This window comes from Macrobrachium nipponense, chromosome 25 (assembly GCF_015104395.2).
Source record: "Macrobrachium nipponense isolate FS-2020 chromosome 25, ASM1510439v2, whole genome shotgun sequence".
Lineage (NCBI taxonomy): Eukaryota > Metazoa > Arthropoda > Malacostraca > Decapoda > Palaemonidae > Macrobrachium > Macrobrachium nipponense.
The window spans coordinates 31,542,602-31,568,342 of record NC_087214.1 but is presented as its reverse complement, the minus strand read 5'-3'; the positions used below and the strand labels follow the sequence as shown (position 1 = coordinate 31,568,342).

At 39.4% G+C, this 25,741-nt stretch overlaps 1 long non-coding RNA gene across 2 annotated transcripts in view; it reads left to right on the top strand.

Annotated features, from left to right (window-relative positions):
- The window catches only part of LOC135199310 (uncharacterized), a 252,450-nt gene that overhangs the window by 43,108 nt on the left and 183,601 nt on the right, over nucleotides 1-25,741 (top strand). For both annotated transcript variants that reach the window (XR_010311050.1, XR_010311049.1), the window contains exon 3: nucleotides 10,444-10,562. This is a non-coding gene — a long non-coding RNA (uncharacterized LOC135199310). The remainder of the gene's footprint in view (nucleotides 1-10,443; nucleotides 10,563-25,741) is intronic.

The following is a 25,741-nucleotide window of genomic DNA, read 5'->3' as shown; positions in this document are numbered from 1 at the left end:
GGTAGCTCTACAAAACATTGTGTTGGAAAACTATCTAATGTGAAAAACAAAAAACTTGCGAGTGCTACATGTTGGTGGGCATACCACTGCAGTGCGACTATGACATTATTTTGACACCTTCCGTTCCTTTGGAACTATTAATTGAAATAAGGATGAATTTCCTTGAAGTCACATCAAAATGGGAAGCATGGATTACTTTTGATAAATATGAAGATGCCTTAAAGGCTAGTAGTAATATAAATACAGTACAAATAAATCAGTGTATTATAGAGGGAGCTTTGACCGATAAAGTACCCAAAAATTTAGATAGCTATGTACCATCTGAATGGGTTCAAGATATACATCAGAAAACAGAGGGTAATAATCTATCCAGAACTCCCAAACCTCCTATGTGGCTAGTTGCAACAGCGAAGGAGGAAACTTACAATTATTATAAGTTCTGCAGATATCTCCAGAAAAAGGTGGGAGGAATAAATAGTGGAGATATATCTAGATTTGGAAAACGTACAGTGCTAATACATGCTAAATCAAAAACGCAAGCACAAATGCTATCTGCAATGAATCCTTCTGGGCATGATATGATGAAAGAAATCAGACCCCACCTGAATTTTAGTTATGGCCGAGGTGTAATTTTTGACAAAGATTTGTATGAGTTCACAGAAAGTGAGATCCTTGAAATGAGCCCATTGACAGTGTGGAAAGTAAAAAAGACACCCATTGCTAATATGATAATTTTGACCTTTGAAGACCCTAACGTTCCATCCCATGTAATCATTGAAAATGAAAGAGTGCGAATAAGACCCTTCCTCCCGAAACCAATTCAATGTTTCAACTGTTTCAAGTTTGGTCATTCATCAAAAGTATGTAGGAACGCAAAAGTTTGCATAAATTGCTCTGCCCCTGACCATGGTATTTGTTCTGAAACACCAAATTGTTGTAATTGTCAGCTGAACCATAAGGCTAATGATAAAAACTGTGAAGCATACAAAGATGAACTATCAGCAATAAATAAGGCTAATGCTGAACACATTAGCATAGGATATGCCAAACAACAATTGGGCCAATCAAAGAGCTATGCAAGAGCTCTAAACCCACTACCCCTTACTACCACAAGGGGTCCTGTGGGAGCACCTTCTCCTGCAGTAGGTGCATCAACTCCTGTGGTAGAGGCCCGGGTATCTGGGTTGGGTGCTCAGTCACTGGAAGCAAGAGCACACACCACCAAAGCAGGCAAGCTGCCTGTGGTTGAAAAAGAGTCTCCTTCAGATGAAGAGGCTCTCCCATCATCTCTTCCATCTCCTACTTTTAATGTAGTAAATCTATCACAGGCAGAATCTCTGCCTGATTTAATGGAATCAAAACAGTTAAGGAACCCCAAGAGAGGAAGGACTCCTTCAGGTTCTCCCCCTTATACTCCAAATAAGCATGCTTCGATATTTAACAGCTACAGTGTGCTTTCCTCAAGTGAAGCAAGTATTTCATGGACACAACCACCAAGTTAAAGAGGTTGCACAGATTACAATGGTAGATGTTCACCCTCCTCCTAAAGAAAATCAAACTAGGAGAAATAAAGATCACAGGGTTATCATAAAAACCGTCTATTTCCAGACACCTAAAGAGGAAAAAAGAAAGGCTTCCAAATCGGATTTGTAATGGCTTCATTCAACATCCTACAATGGAACTGTAAAGGATTGCGTTCTCGTGCTGAAAATCTAAAGGTCCTCATAAGAGAAGCTAATCCTGGAGTAATTTGCCTCAGGAAACTCAATTAGGTCCAGAGAAGTTCAATCCTGGACTTAATTATGAGATCTTCACATCCACCCCCTCCAGTGGTGATAGAGCACTGGAGGAGCAGCTATTATCGTGAGCAAATCACTGGAATGCTTGCCTGTAGCCCTCAGTACAAAGGACTGTTGCTCTTAAGATCACATTAGACAAACAGATTACTGTGTGTTCCATCTACCTGCCTCCTAGATCAACTTCACAAATGCTGATATCCAATCATTAATTGATCAACTGCCACAGCCATTTTTTATTCTTGGTGATTTTAATGCCCATAATCCGTATGGGGAGGGCATACTTCAGATAATGAAGGTAAATTATAGAAGACATTATTAATAATAATGATATTGTGCTTTTAATGATGGTACTATGACTTATCATAATATATATTTTAATTCTTACTCTGCTATTGATCTGAGTATATGTCCTCTGCAATAGCTTTAGATTTATTTGTCGTAAATGAATTTTTAAATGGCAGTGATCACTATCCATTCTTTTAAAGTTTACCAGAAATGTCCCTACAGAAATGCCACAGAAATGGAAGCCATTGGGAAGCTGATTGGGAGAAGTATAAAAAGGATATCCATCTTGATAAACCATATGATCCTTTAACAACCATATTGAAGCATATGAGTAGTTGGACAAACACTGTATTAGCCAGTGCAGAAGCCTCTATTCCAAAAACTACAGGAAAGCCAAGGAGACCAACAGTTCCATGGTGGGACAAAAAGTGTGCCACCTTAAGAAAAATTACTAGAAGATGCTACAAGAAATACAAATCAAGTGGCACATCCACTTCTAAAAGAATATATCAGCGAGCCATGGCAAAACAACGCCGATACTTCCGTCGTGCCAAGAAAGACTCTTGGATTTATTATATAAATGGAATTACCTCTAAAACACCATCGATGTTTGTATGGAAAAAGGTACGAAAACTAGCAGGGAAGTTTGTGCCACCCAAAACTCCCTCTTTGAGAGTAGAAAATAACCTAGTTACAAACCCTTCAGATGTAGCTGAGTCATTGGGTCAATATTTCTCCAACATTTCTAGCCCAAGAAACTATTCTAGTGAATTCCAAAGCATCAGGAACACTCAGGTCAATCTGAATCTTTCTGGTGAGAACCGGGAGGCATACAATGCAAGATTCTCGCTTCAAGAACTACATGAAGCACTCTCTTCAACAGATGACACTTCTCCTGGTGAAGATACTATTTTATATATAATGCTTAGGAAGCTACCCGAAGAGGCCAAACGCTACCTTCTTAAGATCATTAATAAGATTTGGGAGACTGGAGTTATGCCGAGATCCTGGAAAATTTCCATCATAATCCCCGTTCAAAAACCAAATAAAGATCCCCAACAAAGTTCAAGTTATAGACCTATAGCACTAACAAGCTGTGTTTGCAAGTTAATGGAAAAAATGATAAATTATCGCTTGGTATGGCACTTAGAATCAAATAAGCTTCTCTCTCCTTTCCAATTTGGGTTTCGTAAAAATAGATCTACCCTCGACCCACTTATGAGACTCTCCAACCAAATTCAGCAGGGTTTTGTCAATCAATGTCAGACAATAGGGGTCTTCTTTGATTTAGAGAAAGCTTATGACACTACTTGGCGTAATGGAATTCTAAAACAACTACAGAAAATGGGTATTAAGGGCAACTTAATTCGGTTCATTCATTCCTTCCTATCCGAGAGAGTAATAAAAGTGAGAGTAGGGAACTTTCTGTCGTCCCCCTTTAAACAAGAGGAAGGTGTTCCACAAGGAAGTGTTCTCAGTGTGACCCTCTTTGCTGTCGCCATAAATAGCATCTTGGATGAAGTTCCTCCCAGCCAGTTCGAGCTTCATTGTTTGTGGATGATTTGCATTTATTGCACTGCCTACGATGCTATATCTGCATGCCGATATTTACAGAAGCTATAGATTCTGTCTCCAAATGGGCCAGGCTAAATGGTTTTAAATTTTCAGCCATTAGAGTGTTGCTATCCGCTTTTCAAGGAGCAGGCGTAAAGAGGTTATACCTAATTTAAAAACTCGAGGGATCTATTTTACCATATGCTGCCGATGTCAAATTTTTGGGAATGACTTTTGACTCAAAACTCACCTGGACCAAACATATTGACAACCTTAAATGTAAAATTAAAGCATCTTTTAATCTTTTGAAAGTAGTCTCTGGATATGAGTGGGGAGCTGACAAGAAATGTTTATTAAGACTTTATGATGCACTTTGTAGATCAAAGCTAGATTATGGGTGTCAGATTTATTCTTCAGCGTGCAAAAGCAAACTTAATGACCTCAATATTGTCCATAACATGGGATTACGAATTTGCTCTTGTGCATTCCGAACATCTCCTGTTGAGAGTCTGTATGTAGATACCCATCAACTGCCACTTGACTTACGACGGGAGGAACTGGGTCTGCGCTACATAATGCGCGTAAAGAGCAGTTCTGAAAATCCTTCCAATAAGGTCATTCGCCAACTTGACAACAGGAAATTTAAACCAAGGTCATCTGTCCCCTTCCAGATAAGACTACATCAAGAAGTGAATAATGATACTCTAAAAAATCAGAATGTTTCTCAGTTAGTTGCCTCTAGATTCCCCCCATGGCTTATCCCTAAAGCAAAAGTTTGTAACAAAACTATGGTCAAGAAGAACCTTTCTGATAAAATGGCAAAGAGTTTATTCCTAGAACATGATGTAACTCATGATGGTGCGTATAAGATTTATACAGACGGTTCCAAGTCAAGAGAGGGAGTTGGGCTAGCCGTAATTACAGAAGACTCTTGTGAGGCTGCAAAACTACCAAATTCGGCTACAGTATATACAGCAGAACTTTCTGCCATTAATAGAGCATTAGCTATTGTTCATCGTACCGAGAAGAAGAAATTTGTTATATATTCGGATTCTAAAAGTGTTTTGGAGAGTCTTAATATTTGTAATACATCACATCCTTTGATTCTCCAAGCTCAAGAGTGGCTGTTTCGAATTTCTTGCAAACACAAAGCTGTTTCGTTCTGCTGGGTTCCTGCCCATGTAGGATCAAGGGTAATGAAAAAGCTGATAGAGCAGCAAAAAGAGTATGTAATAAAAGATCACTGGATATCCATGAAGTTCCAATACATTGATATGAGTCTCCTATTCGAAGCTATATCCGCCACAAATGGCAGGAGCGATGGTCCTCAAAACCTTGCCAGAAACAAGAACTGAAGGCAATCAGACCTAATTTGAATTTTTGGCAGTCTTCGTTTCATAGAGACAGGAGGACCGAGATTGTTTTAACGAGACTTCGTATTGGTCATTCCCGATTGACGCACAGCTTTATACTTGAAGGAAGTGAGGCTCCAGTCTGTGCTCGCTGTGACTGCCTGTTGACAGTTTGAGCATATTCTGGTTTGTTGCCCAGTGTATGGTGCTGCCCGCAGGAAAATTCGGACTTTCAGGGAACAACTTTCTTATATTTTTAGGAGATGATGTTGATATCAATAATCTTGTAAAGTTCTTAAAAGAGATTGATATTTTACTATAAAATTTGACTTTTCAATAATATTCAAGTTTACCTCTCACCTAATACACACAAGTGTATGCAGTTATACTTTTAATTGTATTTTAATATAAAAAAATTATATATTTTTTATTTATTTAATATTTTTTTAATGAAAAATAAGGTTTTAAGTTTCATTCACATCAGATTATCATCACGTTCAATTAAATTTCATTAATTATCAGATTATTTATTTCATTCCATTACGGCGCTGAATGACCATTATAGGTCCCAGTGCTTGGGCTTGTCCCTAAATTTCATAATCCATCCATCCATCCTTCTTTCTCCCAACCTTTGTGCAGGAGGAAGGAGTTCCCCAAGGAAGCGTTTTAAGTGTAACACTATTTTCAGTGGCAATATAGTGTGGTTGAAAAAATCTTGCCTCCTGTTAAATGCTCACTTTTTGTTGATGACCTTGCAATATACTGCACAGGGTATGATTCATTGTCAGTAGGTAAACATCTGCAAAGGTCTATTAACGCAATTACTAAGTGGGCTGTTTGAGAATGGTTTTAAATTCTCCTCGTCCAAAACAGTTGCAGTAAGATTTACCAGATGCCGGCGTGTGGAAGAAGTTCTCACACTTAGTTTAAGAGGATCAATCATTCCTTATGAAAGTGAAGTAAAATTTCTGGGGATGATTATTGACCACAAACTAACATGGGCCAGCCACATAAATGCCCTAAAGATTAATGTGGAAAAAATCTTGAATATTTTAAAGGTTGTTTCTGGTTTTAGTTGGGGGGCTGATAAAAAATCCCTTTTGAGGCTATATGACTCACTGTGTCGCTCCAAGCTAGACTATGGCTGTCAGATCTATTCCTCAGCTTGTAAAACCAAGCTAAAGGAATTGGATGTTGTACAGAACATGGGGTTGAGAATATGCTCGGGGGCTTTTAGAACTTCTCCTGTTGAGAGCATATATGTCGACACAGATCATCTTCCCCTTGATCTAAGAAGGCAAGAGCTAGGGTTGCGATATGTGGCTAGAATGAAAAGTGCTCCCAAAAATCCCTCCTTTGAAGTACTTAAGGAAACAGACTCTCGGAATTTCTGTGGTACAAGAGCTTCTAAACCATTCCAAGTTCGACTGAATGAGGATGTTAGGGATAACCATCTCAAATCCCAGAAAGTCCTGGAAGTAAAACTTCCTGTAAATCCTCTGTGGCTTATTCCTGAAGTATTAGTATGCAAGAAATCATTTAAGAAGGATTGTACTGAAGAAGAGATTAGTGGAAAATTCTAAGAGCACGACGTTACTCATGACAATTATGTGAAGATTTATACAGATGGATCAAAGTCAGATAGTGGTGTTGGGTGTGCTGTTATCCTTGGTGATACAGCATATACAGCTAAATTACCTGACTTTGCATTAATATTCACTGCCAAATTAACAGCCGTAGTCTCTGCCCTAGATTTAGTTCTTCAAAGTAGCGACACTAATTTTGTCATATACTCTGATTCTAAAAGCACTTTAGAAGCTATCAAAAGATTTAATAGCTTTCATCCATTAATCCAAAAACTTCAGGAGTCACTTTTTCGTATATATTGTCTGCGTAAGTCGGTCTCTTTCTGTTGGGTTCCTTCTCACGTGGGGATTCACGGAAACGAGACTGCAGACAGGGAAGCAAAAGCTGCTAGCGCTCTGCCAGAAACAACCTTCAGGAAAGTGCCTCATACAGACCTAAAAGGTCCTATTAAGTCTTTTGTATTAAGTAAGTGGCAAGAAAGGTGGACTTCTCCTCTTCTTGCCAACAACAGTAAGTATGGAAGTATTAGGAAAAATATACAGCCGTGGCCTTCGTCATTCCAGCTTGACAGACGAGCAGAGGTTATTTTTAACGAGGTTAAGGATTGGGCACACTTATTTAACCCATCAGTTTATTTTAGAAGGAAGCAGCCCACCATTGTGTGCTTACTGTGACGAGATACAAACAGTGGAGCACATTCTGATGGTTTGCCCCAGATATTTTAACCAAAGGGAAAGATATTTCCAGGGTAAATCCCCCTCAAATATCTTGGAGATGAAGCAGACATTTCTGCTCTCATCTCCTTTTTAAAGTGTATAGAAATTTTTTAATAATATTTAGATAAACTTTTATAAATCATATACAGATTTTTAAACATTACTAAATATTTATAACATATATTACTCCATTCATTAAAATTCATAGTTTTTAATTTATTTATTAGTCACGTATATTTTATGAATCATTTCTTTCATGAATTAATTCATTCATTTACCATAATTTCAACTTATTTAACCTTCATTACGGCGCTGAATGGCCTCCTTGGCCCAGTGCCTGGGCTTTAGCCCTAAATATCATACATCCATCCATCCAAGTGGTCCAGTTCAGAGCTTGGTGCAAAAAAGGAGGAGTTTCGTCTTCTAAGACTTCTATAGCTCAGTTAGCTAACTTACTTCTTTTCTTCATGAGGCTAAGAAGCTTTCTACCCAGACGTTTAGGGGTTATAGAGCTATGTTGTCTTCGGTGTTCAGACATCGAGGGTTGGACGTTTCTTATAATCAAAACCTCTCAGACCTGATTCGTTTCCTTTGATACAACCAGAGAAAGGAGGTCAAGAACAGTAGCTTGGAACCTGGATGTAGTTCTCAAATGGCTGATTGTCTGACAAATTTGAACCGATCTCCTCTAGTTCTTTTAGAGATCTGACTAGAAAGACACTTTTTTCTGTGTGCTTTAGCATTGGCTAGAAGGATCAGTGAGCTCCATGCGATTGATAAGAGGGGTTGGGTTTGCTAAGGAAGGGCTATTTGCTCATCAATATTGGGATTTTTGGCTAAGAATGAAAATCCCTCCCATCCTTGGCCTCGTTCTTTCTCTAGAAAGAACATTGGCGGAGCTAGTGGGCTAATGAGCCTGAATGTCTTCTCTGTCCAATGAGAGCACTTAGACATTGTGCAAAGAACCAAAGGTATAAGAGGTAAGAGTGATAACCTGTGGTGTTCAGTGAAAGATCCTTCTCGTCCTCTTTCTAAAATGCGCTCTCCTTCTTTTTAAGGAATTTGATTACTGAGCACACAAACAATGTCAGGACTCAGATATCAAAGTGCTTAGAGTCAAGCTTATGAAATAAGAGCAGTGGCTACGTCTATGGCGTTTAGACGTAATCGGTCTTTGAAAAAAAGACATTATTTAAATCTACATTGGAGAAGCAATTCTGTCTTCACATATCATTTATCTGACAGATTTGCAAACCACATATGAAAATTGCAGTACATTGGGGCCATCATTGTACTGACACGGTATTGGGTGAGGGAGAGAAGGATGTCTCCCACCTCTAACTTTTTCTCCTTGATTTTGGTTTTTTGTTTTAAGGTGTCTGAAGATACATGGGGTTTTTGAGTATCTTTCAGTCTTTTAATGTCTTGGGTATATTTTTTAACCGGTGCGGTGATCCCTCGTTTCATTGTGTTTTTTGTGCTTTGTACTGCGCCCTGAGCAGGGGCATTATAGTCTTGTCCTTTACGGTCACGTCCTCAACGACAAGTACTTAATATTGTGTCCGGCACACGGATCCATATCCTCCGTCGGCACAATAAAGGCCAGCAGACTACAGAGGCAGTAACCACTGAGTCAGCAGTCTTTAAAGGTAAGGAACCTATATCTTCGGATAATTCCAACAATTGTTATTTAGCTGCCATTGTCCCACCACCTAAATGTGTCAATCAGCTATATGTAACCACTGGGGAAGTTGTATAAGTGAAAATGACATTTTTATGATAATATAAAGTTTCACTTATACTTACCCGGTGGTTTAACGAAGCCCGTCCCGCCTCCTCATATGGACAGGTAGGCATGAAACTTCTGACATTTTGCTGGAATGGTTCCTGTTTACCCGGTAGAGGCGGGGTAGAGGGATCGCCTGTCAAACTATTAGCGCTACCGCGAATTTCAAATTCTGCCGTGACGTCAGGAGACGACAGCTATATGTAACCACCGGGTAAGTATAAGTGAAACTTTATATTATTATAAAAATGTCATTTTTCATATGAAACTTGAATAACCTCAACCCAGTATACTTCAGTTTCACTTACTGACTGATAAAAAATGTTCCATCATGACGAAGGTTTCATTCAAGCCCTGCAAAAGACAGGGTCATAAAGGAGAAAGTCGAGGTGACACGTGACCTCCACTAAAGATTCTATTAGCAGTGGTTTGTAACTACGAAATCTCGAAATAATTTAAGCATGGTCTTGGATATGTTTATTATAGATTTCATATTATAAACTAAGACAGGTTCATACCTTTTACAAGGGAGATATGTGGTATTTCATGAAAACAATTGGATACATTCTTTTCCCCTTCAGCATTGCTTTACGGTTTCTTGAACGTGCAATTTGCGATTACAAAACCACGCTCTTGCTTAATTTGCACACTTATGTAGGGTCATGAATCACAGTCAAACTTAACCTTTGAGTGGTTAACATCTTGAGGAGATGAAATTCAGTTTGTTTTTTCCAGTCCATCAATTATGAAGGGTATTGCTATTAAATGAAAGATTACCATCACTACACAGGGACCAAGTCTATCCCTGGAGAAGGACATCTAAAAATAAAGAATGATAAAATTGCAGTGGATTTTGATGACTGACTCCAGGAAATGTGCTACTCATACAAGAAGGGATTTTGAAGGAGCTGTTAAATCTTCCAGAAAGATTACTTAGATTTGAAAGAATTGAATTGAACAATTTAGAAGACTAATTAAACTAGAATTTAATCCACTGTCCTTTATATGTCCATAGATTTTAATTGTATTATCAGTTCCTGAAACACCCATGAGATTTGTCTTAAGTAAAGAAAACGATATGATGGGGTACCTTTTTTTATTTGCTATGGCAAGATGTTGCCAAGAATCCATTTTCTGTGTCATTGGTGTTCATCACCAAGGGGTGTATTGACCCCCTTGATCTTCTTTGGAAGTGCCTCCTTAGTGCTTGGCTTGTCAGTCCAAGCTTCATCTATCATTATAATCATCCTAAACATTGAGTTGTAGATAACAAACTGGACCAAACTATTGTCAAAGTTTATTTTGAAGGGTACTTTGGTTTGCATTGCATTTGAAGGTAACTGAAAGTTTCTACTTTATTTCAGGGCTTCCCTCAAGTCATCAGTTGAGTCAGGCATGCCACCTGCCCTTGTAGTTGATGGAGCTCCTTTCAAGAGCTTTCAAGATAAGATGCTCATAGATTTCAACCTGCCAAAGCCTAAGGGTAAGTTTTTCCCTCGAAATTGTAGTTTATATATATATAAAAAAGGTAAATGTATGCTTGTGTCACAGATTGCGAAGGAAGAATCCTGTAAAAGGAATTTAGAGAACTCGACAGGGAAAAGGACTAATTACAGTACAATACATGGAGCTAAATACAGTAGAGACCCGGACCTCGTTCGTATGAGAACTCTAAATAATCGGATTTCAATGAAAAATGTTGAGTAAATGTTGCATCTGAGCTCAACAAAAAATCCAGAAACCGACCCAAGAAATCATATGATTTTTGTAAACAAAAGTGGTTCAGTCAGTTGCCGTTACTAGGTGTTGTTCCCTTGATTATTTGGTGAGGAAAACGGTAAAAATCACAATTGAACTTAAGATTGTTTGAAAATATATAGTAAGTAAGGACATTCTGTGACAACTTAAAAATCCTATGATATTTTTAATGATAAGCTAACCCTTGAAGTGTTGTAGTTGTATCAATAGATGGCTACAGTCACAACTATCGGCACTGAAGAAAACATTTGTAACCTAATATTAATGGTAAAAACCACGTTATTCAAGTGAATCACTAGTGATACAACTTTTGATACTGTAAACAAAACTAATTACAGCAATTACCCATAATTACCATAATTAGACGTTAGGATGAGCAAGTTCTTACTTTGTTACCGAGTAAGGATCTCTATCCATAATTCTAAAAACCAAAAAGGCTTATAAGCCTAAACATAGATATTTTCTGGAGAAAATGGTAATTTGAAAAAGTGAAGCTTATTTTATAGAATATAAGCATTGTCATCGTAAGCCATTTGCATTCGATATTGTTTACATTCTCAAAATCTCAGCTGATTGAGCTATCGATATCTTCATTGCCATTACACTTGGCTGGTAGATATGTAATTTAGATACTTTCTTGTAAATTAACAAAGTTGGTTTTAAAAGTGGCACAATACTTGATTGTGTAAGTGTTAAAGTGTGATTTCGCAAGTTTGAACATTTCGCCTGCGCTTTATTTTTCTTATAGTGACTGCAGATGACATCAGTCACTGCTTTCTCGATTTTGTTGCTTATGTCTGTACTACAGGTTTACAATCGCTTCATCTGAATTTAATTTTCGGGAAAAAAAAATGAGACGAACTAAAAAGAGAGAAGAGAGATGAGATGAGAGACGAGAGAGAGAGAGGAGAGAGAGAGAGAGAGAGAGAGGAGAGAGAGAGACGAGAGAGAGAGAGGAGAGAGAGAGAAAACTGTTGCCTGGGTTAGGTTGTTAGACTGACACATATCCATTAGCTAAAGTTGATAATATTTGTATATTGAGAATAATGTTCATTTTAATAAAACACTTGTTTACTGTATCTAATCATATTGCATGTGTTATTACCATATTATCATTATTATTACAACAGAGCGATCTGACATGTGCATTCTGGTTTTCTTTTCATTCAGAAAATATCAGCTGATTTCATTTTATTGATATGAGCACTGTCTTAAGATGCCGAATGGAACTTAACTTTAACGAAAGAAGGCTGGGTTAAGAATTGTAGCTACATTATTTATAAATGTAGTATATTAAATAAAGTGTTAATATTTTTTTTCAGGCAATGCTTTTGCCTATGAAAACATTTTGCAGTCCGCTCATTAGTCATTATTTCTTAATTTCCAGTCGTGCTTGACTTATGATGCTCGTAAATCGTAGTTCCCAGTTGTGCTTGACTTCAAGCCTTGTTGTTTACTAAGCGAAAATATTTTCTTGGTAGTATTTTATAATCAAATTAAAGGGTTTTTTGATATCGACAGCCCCCCAGTTGTCCTTAATACGTATTGTGATTCTTTCCAATTTTAAAGGCATACATTTAAGATAGTGTAGTATGCAGATAGTACTGCTTTTATTGCAGTGTGTATTTGCTAGTGTCATACTTTTCAGGCTTTGTAAAAGAGATGTATGCTGCAGATAGTACTACTTTCATTGCAATATGCAATTGTCATTATCCCCTTAATGTATATAAAGTATGTGGAGTTTTAGAATGAATCTGAAAGTTGTGTAGTCTAGAGGGGATGAAGCAAAACTCTGGAAAAAACCAAAGCTATTCATCAATCAATCAGTAGCCAGGATCTGTTTCTTCTATTCTGGACTCACAAACTGTAGGTAACGGTGCAGGGAATGATTTAAGAGTTCGACTTTGTAAAATGCAAGTTTTTTTGTCTCTTTCTCAGCTTTTAAAAAACCCAGCCAGGTTACATGCCCTTTGCAGTTAATCCTGTTGTGAAATTATTTTTAGAAATAGTAATTTGATGAATGAAATCTAAACTCTTATACTAATTAAAGACAGATCCTTTGGGAGCCATGTGAAGGTTCAATCAATTACGGTTGATCTGTGAAAATACACTCACGATGAGGTACTTAATTTGATCTCATTTCAAAGCACATTACTCAGAAGAATGGCAAGACACACAAATGAAGGTTAATGGATGCGTCAGAAAATTGCTGAAAAGGTCACAGTATTGTAGGTGATACAAAGGGCTCAAATAACATACAAAGTATATGGCAAGAAGGTTGGGTATAGTATGTACTTATTAGCATTTACACATTAGATTAGGGATTGCATTACTATTAGCATTTATACTTAAGATTAGGAATTGTATTACTAAGTAGCTCATGCTTAGTGTGTTTGAGCCACTACCTGTGGTTTTTTAAAATCTATCCCCTGACAGGACTAAGTAGCCAGTGAATCAGATTAGGGTAAATAGCTTGTTCTTATGACGGCCATATTTTTATTGCTTTGCATCTTTCTATTAAGTTACATGACAGTGCAATGGCCCTCATTATTCATTTACCTGTCTTGCATCCTGAAATAGGTTAGGATATACTGGGTGTGCATTGCATTGACAGCATCAAATTTTAGTTCTTCATTGTTATTTGGCATCGAGTAGTCATTCATGTCGTTTGGCATGGAGTAGTCTTCATTGTCGTTTGGCTGGAGAGTTTCTTGTCATTTGGCATGGAGTAGTCTTCATTGTCGTTAACATTTTTGTGCCATTTTCCGTCTTGATGTTGAGCATAGAATAACAGGTGGTCCAATAGTGTAAGCTCACTTTCATTAGTTCTTGACCTTTTTACTGCTGCTTTTATGTATATTTTTTTTTATTGGAACATATTTTTCACTATTGCTTTCACATGCATTTTTTCCAAGTAGTTATTGCTTACCTCTTGTCATCGCTGGTTCAAGCATGGAAGCATCATATTTTCCAACCTAGGTCAGTCTTACAGAGTTCATGGTTCCAGAGGGCCTGGAAATAGTCCAGCTTGGAATTGAGGTGTGTATTAAAGGTGAATAGGACTTATTCTTGTAATTGAAATGACTGTAAAATAGCATCATATTAATCCCTGGATTTTTGCATCATTCAAAAATTCAAAACTGAAAGTCGTTCTTGATGGCGCTGACATGGCATTTTGACCCATTTTCCACTTGTTGCTTTGATGTTTGTCAGAGTACAATTATTCTGCCTTTAAAAATGACACTAGGACGAGTGCCATGTTAGGAATAATGACATCACTGAGAAAACGTGTAAAGGCTTATATTGTCGACAACATCTCGTGTCTGGGACAGACAGGATGTGAGCGCTTTCTAGGACAGACCTGAAATTTTCATACTAAACAATTTCACCTTAATTGTCATTTTCATACATTCAACTTACCTGTCAGATATATACTTAGCTATAGACTCCGTCGTCCCCGACAGAAATTCGAATTTCGCGGCACACGCTACAGGTAGGTAGGTCAGGTGATCTACCGTCCCGCCGCTGGGTGGCAGGAATAGGAACCATTACCTTCTAGAACCAGATTTTCTCTGTCGCTTGGAATGTAAACATACGTTTGCAGTTCATCCTGACCTGATTTTCGTGTTTCATCGCCATCGATCTTCTGGGCTCTCTTTTACAGGGAAGTACTGGGTCTTTGGCTCGGCATACGCTTATATTAACATTTTAATGAATTTGGCTTCGAAAAATTTTCGAAGATTTTATATTATGTAACTATCGAAATTGCCGGTAGACTCTCATAGTTTTCAAGAAATATTAATATTTATTCATTGATAAGTGTAATAACTATTAGAATCGATTGGGGAAATATAAAACTACTTCTTACTTTAGGAAGTCAGAAAAGCATATATGTAACTTTTACGCTTCCTTTAGAAGCTTTAATAGCTCTCGTGCTAACGAGCAGTTAGAGTATTAACAGTAATAGTAGTTTTTGCTCCTCATCACCTTCTTACTCCACAGAATCTACAAATTCATACATTTGAAGATAAATGGATGTAGCTCAAAATGCGAGCTCTTATAAGGTAAGAAGTGAATTTAGTGTTCACAGTGCAGTGAAGGGTGTGTTCTGATCGGCTCTGTTTCGCTTCCAGGTCTAGACCGCTTCCAAGCTCCCTGGCCCAGAGGAGAAGGAAAGTCGAAAGCCTTACGGAGGTTATGGAGAATCCCCACCGATCAGGCGTCCCCTCGGCAGGATCTGAAGAACGTCCCAGACTGCCAAGGATAGCCATTGGAAAGGCATCCTTTTAAAAAAGTGCGTCTCTTCTTCCGTTTCTTCATCTTACATCCGAAAAGACGAAGAATGTACATGTTTGGAGTTCGGACGATCTAGCGCGTTCTCTGAAAACTAATAGAACATGAGCGCCAACTGGACTACAAGCGAAAGAGCCAGCCAGGAAGCCGCGTTCCAGGCAAGCAAGCGCGAGCCACTTTCCAACAGCCAGCAGCGAGCCGCGTTCCACAGACTAGCGCGAGCCGCGTTCTACAGCCAAACGCGAGCTACGTTCCAGCAACTGAGCGTGAGCCGCGTTCCCCCCCCCAATTTTTTTTTTTGGCGCAAGGCTCCTTCAAATAGTAAAAACAGACGGCTAGAGCGAGGAACCTTATAGTAGAGTGGCAATCAGAAGGATCCTTCCATTGAACGATTACGGGCAAGAGGCGCCTTAAACGAGGCGCAAAGCGCCTGAAGGGCCTGAAACGAGGTGCAAAGTGCCTGAAGAGCCTGAAACAAGGCACAAAGCGCCTGAAGGGTCTGAATCAAGGCGCAAAGCGCCTGAAGCGCCTGAATCGAGGCGCGAAGCGCCTGAAACGAGGCGAAAAGCGTCTGAAGCGCCTGAAACGAGGCGAAAAGCGTCTGAAGTGCCTGAAACGAGGCGAAAAGCGTCTGAAGCGCCTGAAACGAGGCGCAAAAAGCGCCTGAAGCGCCAGAAGCCAGGCTCCAGGGCGCTATGAACCAGGATCTTCACGGAAATGGAGTTAGAGGCGGACCGAGAGGTTCCTCTCTGGGATTTTCGCAGGATCAGGTTTCATCTGACAGGTCTCTAGATGTCGCACAGGCGGCCGTAGCCCTTGTCAGGATATGCCTGATTCTGCGAAAGGTGAAAGACATTCGAGGCCTTCTCCTGATAGCGACGGGAGTTGTCGCACAGTCGGCCGTCGCCCTTGTCAGGATAGTCTTAATGCAATAAAGGCAAGAGCAAGATCGGCCTTCTCCTGGCGGGGACTCAAGATGTCGCACACGTGGCCGTAGCCCTTGTCAGGTTAGAGTCACCTTACGAAAAGAGGTTAGAGTCACCTTACGAAAAGAGGTTAGAGTCACCTTACGAAAGAGGCGCTCTCCTCCGTTGCTCATTCTTCTCCCAACTTTATGGGCAGGAAATGGAAGATAGATCGGAATTGGAAGCCAATAAAGGGGCAGGTCTCTCAGTTTATAAGACCTTAGCGACCTTTTTTTGAGAGAATTAGTTCATTAATAGTAAGAGGATATTAAAATCATCCTCCTCCTAAAAAATAATGCAACCAACCATTTACAGAAAGAGTGGCAATCGTTGGAAATTGAACAAGATTGTCGTACGAGCTCTCATTCATTGATTAGAGGCTCTTCCAGGTAATAGAGGCGTAAAAAACGGCCCTATCTCCAAGAGAATAAAAAAGCTTGAGAGATTCTCTTCGATCCTCGGTTGTCATTTGCGATCTCTTTCGACTAATACTAATTCGGGTTTATTGACGAAAAGAATGAAGAGTAAGATTTCCATTCTCTCTCTGCATCGGAGAGGAAAGAATGTAGTAAGAAGACTTGTGTATAACGACTACTGAATGACAAGTCATATACGCATACCCTAGTTGCCTTTGTGGTTCGCTACGGAATTATCTATATCCTTACAGGATTTTCCTAGTCAGGACTTCGCTTAAAAGGTTGTTACGACAATACCTACTCAGCTTCGGTATTTAACAAAGGTTGTTTGGCTTAAATTTTGCATTATTGAGAGCTTCCTTAGGCTCAGATAAAATTTTATTATATTCCTTCATTGAATGGAGTAACTGGCAACTCAGGAGGAATGCAGCCAGGCAGCGAACGAGACGGCCAGGCTGTCATTGTAAGCCAATACAGTACCATCCAGTTCTCGGTCATGAGCAGTCGGTTACATCTCTCTCTCCAACGGGATCGAATGGTTAACCGTAATTCCCCCTACAATCATGGACTTAGTCTTGAATGGAGGGGATAGTTAAGCTAACATAAATAAAATATTGTCTGCCTTTTGCTAAGAAGCTTTCAATAAGAAAGATATTATAACCTTTCAATGCTGTTTACCGTAGGTAACATTATTAAAAGATTCTAACGCAGCAGAACATTATATTATATAATGCTCTCATGCTTACGAAAGCATGGCTTATTAGAATACAGGCAGTCCCCGGGTTACGACGGGGGTTCCGTTCTTGAGACGCGTCGTAAGCCGAAAATCGTCGTAAGCCGGAACGACGCTTGGAAATATGTCTTAAACTAATAAAAAGTTATAAAAACCTTACTTGTAATCCTTTGGTTACACTACATGTTGTTTCCTGTAGTTTTATGTACAACCTGGAGTTATTTTCATAAAAGAATGCTGGTTCTTGAAGGTAAAAACTATTGTAATCCTCTGGTGACACTACATTCTTGAAGTTTTATGTACAACCTGGAGTGATTTTGCCAAATCTTGAGGGCTACAAGAACAGCTGATTACTATTTACGTATCATATAGACTAATTAAAGTAAACGTATCTTTAAATAGGCTTATATATTAGTATCAACAAAACATTTCCTGCTATGAGTCAGAGGCCGTTTAATGAAACGAAACACTTCTCTGTCCTATCTGTTCAGAAAATAAATGTTACGTCAATCCCCGAGACGGTGACCATTGTTGCCAAGGCGTCTCTCTCTCTCTCTCTCTCTCTCTCTCTGATCAAATTACGTATGGATAATGTCTCTCTTTGGATACTTCGATTTTGCCAAATCTTGAGGGCTACAAGAACAGTTGATTACTATTTACGTATCATATAGACTAATTAAAGTAAACGTATCTTTAAATAGGCTTATATTATTAGTATCAACAAAACATTTACTGCCATGAGTCAGAGGCCGTTTAACGAAACGAACACTTCTCTGGTCCTTACTCGGAGCGTCGGAAGACGCCCTCCTCTCTCTCTCTCTCTCTCTCTCTCTCTCTCTCTCTCTCTCTCTCTCTCTCTCTCATTGTAATCTAACCAGAAACTTCGTTTGTATTATTACTGGAAACAAGCAATGATTTTTTTCATTATTTGTGCTTTTGGACTGTTATATGTAAACTTTGCGCACTGCAAGCTAGTATGTATTCATTCGCTCGGAAACTAGTTCCGCATATGAGGCGTCACTAAAAAACATAGAAAAATACGACATAAAAAGTGTCGAAAATCATCATAACCTCAAAATTTTTGTTGTAATCTAACCAGAAACTTATTTTATTAATATACGGTGCTAAACTATAAAGGAGTTTTATCATAGTATGAGTTTTTTAAAAGCGTCGTTAACTCGGAGCGTCGGAAGCGTCAGCGTCGTAAACTCGGAACAAGCGTCGTAACCCAGGACGGATTTTTCCATTGAATATTTAAGAAAAAGCGTCGTAACCTCGGAACGTCGTAAGCCGGAACCGTCGTAACCCGGAACCGTCGTAACCCGGGGACCGCCTGTACATGCTTAGTGAGAAGATGGATGTAGTTGAGAATCACTTAAGACTACGGTATGGTCAAGTCTTTCGAAAAAGGACACAACCTTTTTAGAATCGGATATTGCTCAAGAGAAGATGGATGAGTGGATGGGAATTCTCTTCGTGGCAGAAATTGTTTCCCTGAATGGACTATACTACGTATATAAGAGTTTTTTCCTACTAAGAACGGAATTAACATGTGAAAGAATGTCGGGTACCATAAAGGCACAGATGTTCTGGCACATAACATAAAGAGAATTAGAAGAAAGCGCCAGAAGCGCCAGCCTGGCGCCAATGAGCCAAGAGCACCATCCAAGATATTTTCTCGTTTTAGCGAGTTATTAACCTAAGAGTCCAGTAGCCTCTCAGACAGCACGCTCGGTAACGGCAAGATTTCGTTCCTGATTTCGTTACCCATTTAATCACTTAGGCCAATTCCACGACACACTCATATCGCAAGGAGCATCGAGAATCTCTTTTTTCGCTCCTGTTTGCATTAACAGAGAGAACCTATTTGGAAAACAGACAGGGAATGTAACGATCCTTAAGAGGTTCGATGCAAGATTTTGCATGTCCGTGGGAACCTTCTCGATCGACGATAATAACTGTTAACGTATGTCTAACATTTATTGGAAAGAGTTGTGAGAACCTGCGGAAAGTCTTCTTCATAGATCTCTTAGCAAGGTAGAAGACGAACAGGCTTCCTATAGACTGCTTCCTTTTCCTCGAACCAAGAGAGGTAGCAATATACGCCATCTTTATTTTATAGAAAGGGGAATAAACTTTAGTCTTTTTTTTCCCCTAAATATAAATTCTTTACAGATTTAAGATAAAGGGGTGTCAAAGAAAGAGAGGATAAAGATAATCTTATGCCTCATTTTGGCCTTAGAGAGGTTGGATTCACAGAGGTACGTTCTTCTCACGCATGGTTTGGGAAGTCTTTTCCAAGACAGTCTGAATATTCTATCAGCATCTATTATAAATGGACCTTAACAACCTCTGCACTCTGAGTCTGTCTGCGTGCAGACTGACCAGAAGTGGACATGAATGAGAGGATTTTTCAAGGTAAATGACAATAGTCATGGACAAGATATAGAATTGCTGCATATCGTGCTAGAGGGAATGAGGAAACTGTCCTCTTCCGATACCTCTGTGAACCACATAGCGGTTTTTTTGGTTTTTTTTTTCTTCCCTTTCAGAGGGAAGAATCGCTTTGTATATATCTGCTATCAAAGAACGCAGTAAAAGGCTATACTCTGTCTCTACAAAGGGAATTGGAGATAGCAGAGGATTAAGATCTTCGGGATCTTATACGATACCTCAATATGACAAGAGTAGGATATCATGTACTCCTAATGGGATCTTTTTTGTCGCCACAGATTCCATGTTCCGACAAGATGGAACTGCTCCTCATCAAACTTCTTTGAGAAATTTTTATGAGGGAATTCTTTGTTTCTCTTGGTCGTAAACGACCAAGAAGACAAGTGAATTTTTTGAGCATTGGAATCTCGCATCAGATTCTATGGAGACTAGGCAATGGGTTCTTGCCAGCATAGTATGTCTGGCAAAAGAACTAAAACCCCCTATTCCTGATTCAATGTTTTCAGATAGAGGTTTCGTTGTCAGGCAGGAGAACTTACGTTTTCATCTACAGTAGAATGGTTCAAACGTTTGCCTACAGTATCTTTGGAATGCGATGACGGTGTTCAGGGGGATACAATAAAGAGCTAGAAATCAGGAGTACTTCCAATTTCAGCTCGAGTCTCCTTCGACTTCCAGGCTTCCTCCCTTCCTTCGGGCAAGGGTAGGGAAGATTCTGCAACGAGAAACCCTTCAACATGTAAGAAGAGATCTCGTGAGCAACGGAAGTATTCAAGAAGGACCCTCCTCGGAGGAGACTCTTATCTCTCATACGGTTAGATATCCTATCGTCTACTGGATGTAGCTGAAGTCACCTCCCCTTGCCGGAGAGGCCAAAGCTCAAAGTGGAAGAACTTCTTCACTCTTCTCCAGTCTCCTGATAAACTATTGTGGATGTTCAGGACTTTTGGACAATGTAGCGCCAACCAGGTGCCATATGCCAAAACAGGTGTAAAAATCGCCAGAGGCAAACAGTCCCAAGAACACTGTCATTGTCTGATGAGGAGAAAGAGCAGGCCTACAACCTGGCACAGATGCGCTAGAGGCGAACAAATCGGACAGATAAGAGTGTCCGATGTGGACATCGCCAGACATCCTCGAGAGACTACCAAGCTCGAAACTCCGGCAAGTGGGGAGGCGCCAGCCAGGCGCGAGGTACCAGCCAGCCGCGAAGCTCCAGGCAGGCGCAAGGCGCCAGGCAGGCACAAAGCGCCAGCTAGGCGCAAGGCGCCAGCCAGGCACGAGGAGCCAGCCAGGCTCTAGGCGCGAATCTCCAGCTAAGGCGCGAGGCGTCAACCAGATGCAAGGCGCCAGTCAAGCGAAGGTACCAGACAAGGCGTAGGCTCCAACCAAGAGCGAAGCACCAGCCAGGCACGAGGTTCCTGCCAGCTTCAGGCTTCAGACGGAGAGATCCATTTCAAGAAAGCCCTGGTCTTCTTTGAAACATGGAGATCTCCATAAGCACTTCATAAGTGACTTGATTCCTTCAAACAGCTGAGAATTAAAAGCGCAGGAATTGTGCGCTTTTTGCAAATTCTTGTTCTTTACATAACAATATGTCATATAAGACATATTAGCTGTGCTGTACGATAGAAGCAACTCTGTGTTGACTTCTCATTACACAAAGGATGTCAAGTTAACCTACGAGAGATCCTTCTCTTTTGGTTTATACGTTTCTGCGGATACGTTACTGGGATAAGGAGCCGACACTGATCCTTAACTTTGAGTTAAAGTTTTTAACTTAGTGAAATTATTATTGGGGTTTTTGAAAGGAGTGTGGGGATAACTCTTTACAATTTGAGCGCGAACCCTCGTGTTATGATCAGGTGATCGGGATCGGTGTTGCGCTCCTTCATAAGGTGTATTGTCATAGAAGTGGTCCAGTACCCATTGACAAAGTCCTTTCAGGCTCTGCCGAGTAAGCGGTTCATACCCCATCGGCAGACCCACAAGAACTCTTAGCCATAGATCACATATCTCGCTGAAAGTCTTGAGGTGATGCAGACTACCGGGCAACAGCCACGAAGCTACCACCTATCAGATAGGAACCAAGGTTTATTTATACCTACAACATTGTTGTTTACCTGTCATTTCCATGTTAGCTGTCTCTTACCCTCCACCAAAGGGTGTCAATCAGCTATGTATATATCTGACAGGCAAGTTGTTTGTATGAAAATGATATTGTTATAATACAATAAAGTTTTCATAACATACTTACCTGGCAGATATATACGATTAATGGCCCACCCACCTGCCTCCCCGCGGAGACAGGTGGAAGAGAAAAAAATATGAATAGAAAACGGGAATGGTTCCTAATCCTGCCACCCAGGGCAGGACGGTAGATCACCTGACCTACCTGCAGCGTGTGCCGCGAAATTCGAATTTCTGTCGGGGACGACGGAGTCTTAGCTATGTATATATCTGCCAGGTAAGTATGTATGAAACTTTATTGTATTATAACAATATCATTTTATACCTTGAGAGATCCCTTGATCATTGAGTCTAATTCTGTCCAGGTCATGAAGCGTCTAGGTAAAGTAATTAGTCATGTAATGTTAACAGCACTTGACTTGTGGAACTAGGTGGTTATATTTTCCATATCATTTGAGCTCTTTCCAGTTTATTCTGTTTTATGCACTCTGTCTGCAGTCCCACCAAGCAATGCAGACAGAATTTTTCAGCCTTTTAATCTTCCTCTTATTCCATTTCATTTCTTGTCTTATGTCCAGCCACTGGGATTGGCTGAAAAGTAGTACCCCAGCGCATGTCTTTACAGCCTCATTTTGATAAATAGTTGTCATTCTCTTTGGTCCAGGCTTTCATGTATGGTTTTCCACCATAATAGCAGAACCTTCTTATTGGTCCTTGTTTCATGTTATTTCTACATACTAAACTGTTCCACATCCCTTGTCCAACCATAGAGATTTATGAGATCAGTGTCTCTTCCACTTGCTGCTCAGCTCTACTTCATATGATACACTCATACACTTGCTAAGATTCTCATCAGTTTTCACCCCCTGCAGGAACATAGCAGTGCCTTCAGTGCACCTGATGTGATGCACTGCAGGCACTGCTAAAGGGTGTATTCAGCATCCCATCAGCCTTCCAGCCTTGTCTTTTATCTACATTTCACTTCCTTTCTCAAGTTTTGCTCTCCAGCCTTTCTTAAACTGTTACGTCTTAGTGCAACTGAAGGTTTCCTGCCAGTTTTCCACATTTTGGACCCTCACAGTTCCTGTCGTGTATATTCTGAAATTGATCTATCTCGCTGTTCCAGCTGCTCAACCCTCTGTCTTTTGACTGCTGAATGGCCAAGAGTGTTGCAGTGCTTGGTTTGGCAGCCTAAATTTCATAAAACCAACTTACCCATTGTCGCTTGCTTTCAAAGTAGTCTCCCTCTTGTTTGGCAAGTACCACTTTTTTGCTGCAAAGAGTAGTTTGGGCCATATAAATGCACCCAGCAGTCTTTTTATTTAATTGTAGCAGCTGGTATTTCCTTTTTCGTACCAGTTTCTCAAGCAGCGTTTCTTAAGGCTGATTTGAGGTTTAGTGTCAAAATCAAAAACACACTCTTATGGTGTTTGTATAGAAAGAAGCCAAAGGTTCTGGAACTTCCTAGTAAGCTTACACACCGTTGAATACCAGCGTGAGAAATTGGAGAGTACAACGTGTGTCCAGTGGCAAAACCAAATAATTTGTAAAAAAACATAAAAAATATGATGAAATCAAGAGATAAAAGATAAGCAAAAGTGCTTTTGCAACCCTTTGGTAAGAAAAGACCAAATGTGTGATTGTGGAAAACCGTGACACAGTCAGTGTTGGAGATTTGTGTTTTATGGTTTTCATGAAGCCAAAAAGTATGTATCTTGGATGACTTAGCAGCTGCGGTGAAAGCCACAGGCATACTAAAATGTAAAGCAAAACTATTGAACAGTGAATGAAATCTTATTGAGCAGGCTAGTCATTATTCAGTAGATGTTGTGACTGCATAACCTAATTCTGTTTTGGGTGGAATGATAAGAATTTCAAATGCTTTGTGTAGAGCCGAATATCTTCATTACAGTTAGTGGAGTAACATAAATTAAGTGGTAGTGTAAGGTTCTTGTAGAAATATTGAATCAGGTTAACTTGTAAATGACGTTTTGTGTATGTTTGTAATTCCTCGTATTAATGGATGTGCTGCTGTCTTCGGAACAGGGAAACCAGTTCATGAACCTCTGTACCCAGTAAGTGGCCAGTGCAATCACTGAATCTCAGAGTGCACTGCAGTCATTAAAAAGGTATATCTGCAGCCTCCCTTCAGCCCATAGCTACAACCACTTTCATTCCTTTTTACTGTACCTTTGTTCATATTCTCTTTCATCTAACTTTCTACCCTCTCCTAACAATTGTTTCATAGTGCAACTCTCAAGGTTTTCCTCTTATTACACCTTTCAAACCTTCTTGACATTATTTTTCTTTCAGCACTGAATGACAACATATGTTCTGGCATTTGACTTGAGGCCTAAATTTTATATTCCATGCTTCCATGGCATTGAAACCTTGTTATGCAAAATAAAGGACTTAGAAAGTGGTTGGTTGTTCAGATTACTGCTGTACACAAATTTTAAGTTACAGTCGTTAACAAAGACAGTAAATAAAATTGTAATTGAATCAAGTAAGAAGTGAGATACATTATGTTTGAATTGTCTATTCTAAGCTAGTTTATTTAGTGGCAAGAAGACAAATGAAGACATGATTCAGAGTATTTCTTTTTGTGGTCACTAGATGACGAGGATTAGTCGATCAAGTAATCTTCTAAGGTTATGAATGTTTGGCAGTAATTAAATGAAAATATCTTTAGTACATTTTTAAACTGAATATTCTGTTAAACACCAACCTTCCATAGTGTACATTAAAAAACAACGGTTCAGTGCATAACCTTGGCACCTCGACTCAGGTGTAGATAGTTGACAAAGCAAGTGTTGTTTTGAGACTTAGTTAGTGTAGCTGTGGCTATAACACCCACTTTTCTTTTCGTATAGTGTAAATATTAATATGTACAGACTTTTCCTGTTGTGTAATTTCCAAAAACCAATTGTAATATTTACAAGTTGCATTTTTTGAGTTTTGGTTTAAAAGGTTGATGAAGTATGTAAATATATATTATTTATTGTTTGACTTGTTTTTGTGTTCAAAAAATAATTTACAAATGATTGGTGAAATTTGCTGGTAAGGGTTGAATCTTTTTTGCAGTATTCGCATGTAAATATCATTATTATTTAATTTGTGATTTAGGTTTCATGTTGTGAAGGAAATAGACTCCCTTTGTAAGCTTGTTTGTGAACTAGGCCTATATTCTCCAATTAACACCTGTGTGAGCACCAGTTGTTGATTAGGCTTCATGTTGTGAAATACACCCCTTTTTTCATGTTGTTTCACTTTGTTTGGTTTTATGTACAGCCCTCCGCGGTGATAATTTCCTCTTTGGCGGGCCCCGTACAAATTCAAAATAGTCTGCTGGGAAGGTTTCTTCCTTGACATCTCAACTTTCTTTGTTTTAATATCAGTAGCAGTTCACACCGTATTGGGCATTCTTTCCTAATTGGACATTCAGGTAGAGAGAGAGACCTTGTGCATAAAGTTGTATGGCTCTATATAGTATTAGATGCTATTATTCTTTCTGCTTAGTAAAATATGCTTGGTGTAGTGAAATAGCTTGGTGACATTCATGTTAACGTTCAATTTTTCCTTCAGAAATGATGCCCAGGAGTCGTGTTCAGATCAATACAGTAAGATTACTTGCATCTCCATGGCGTGGTCTGACCCCAAGGTGTGGATTTGTCAGACCTGTGGGAGCCTTTCAAAGGAGCACATAACTGCCAATGAAGCCACCGTAAGTGACAAGGTACTTTAATTAGTCATAAGCATGTGAAAGGTTTATTTAGAAACAAATACTCAAGCCGTATTAATAGTTTATTTAAAAAATTATGCACAGCAAGCAGTCAGTTCCATGTAACAGCAC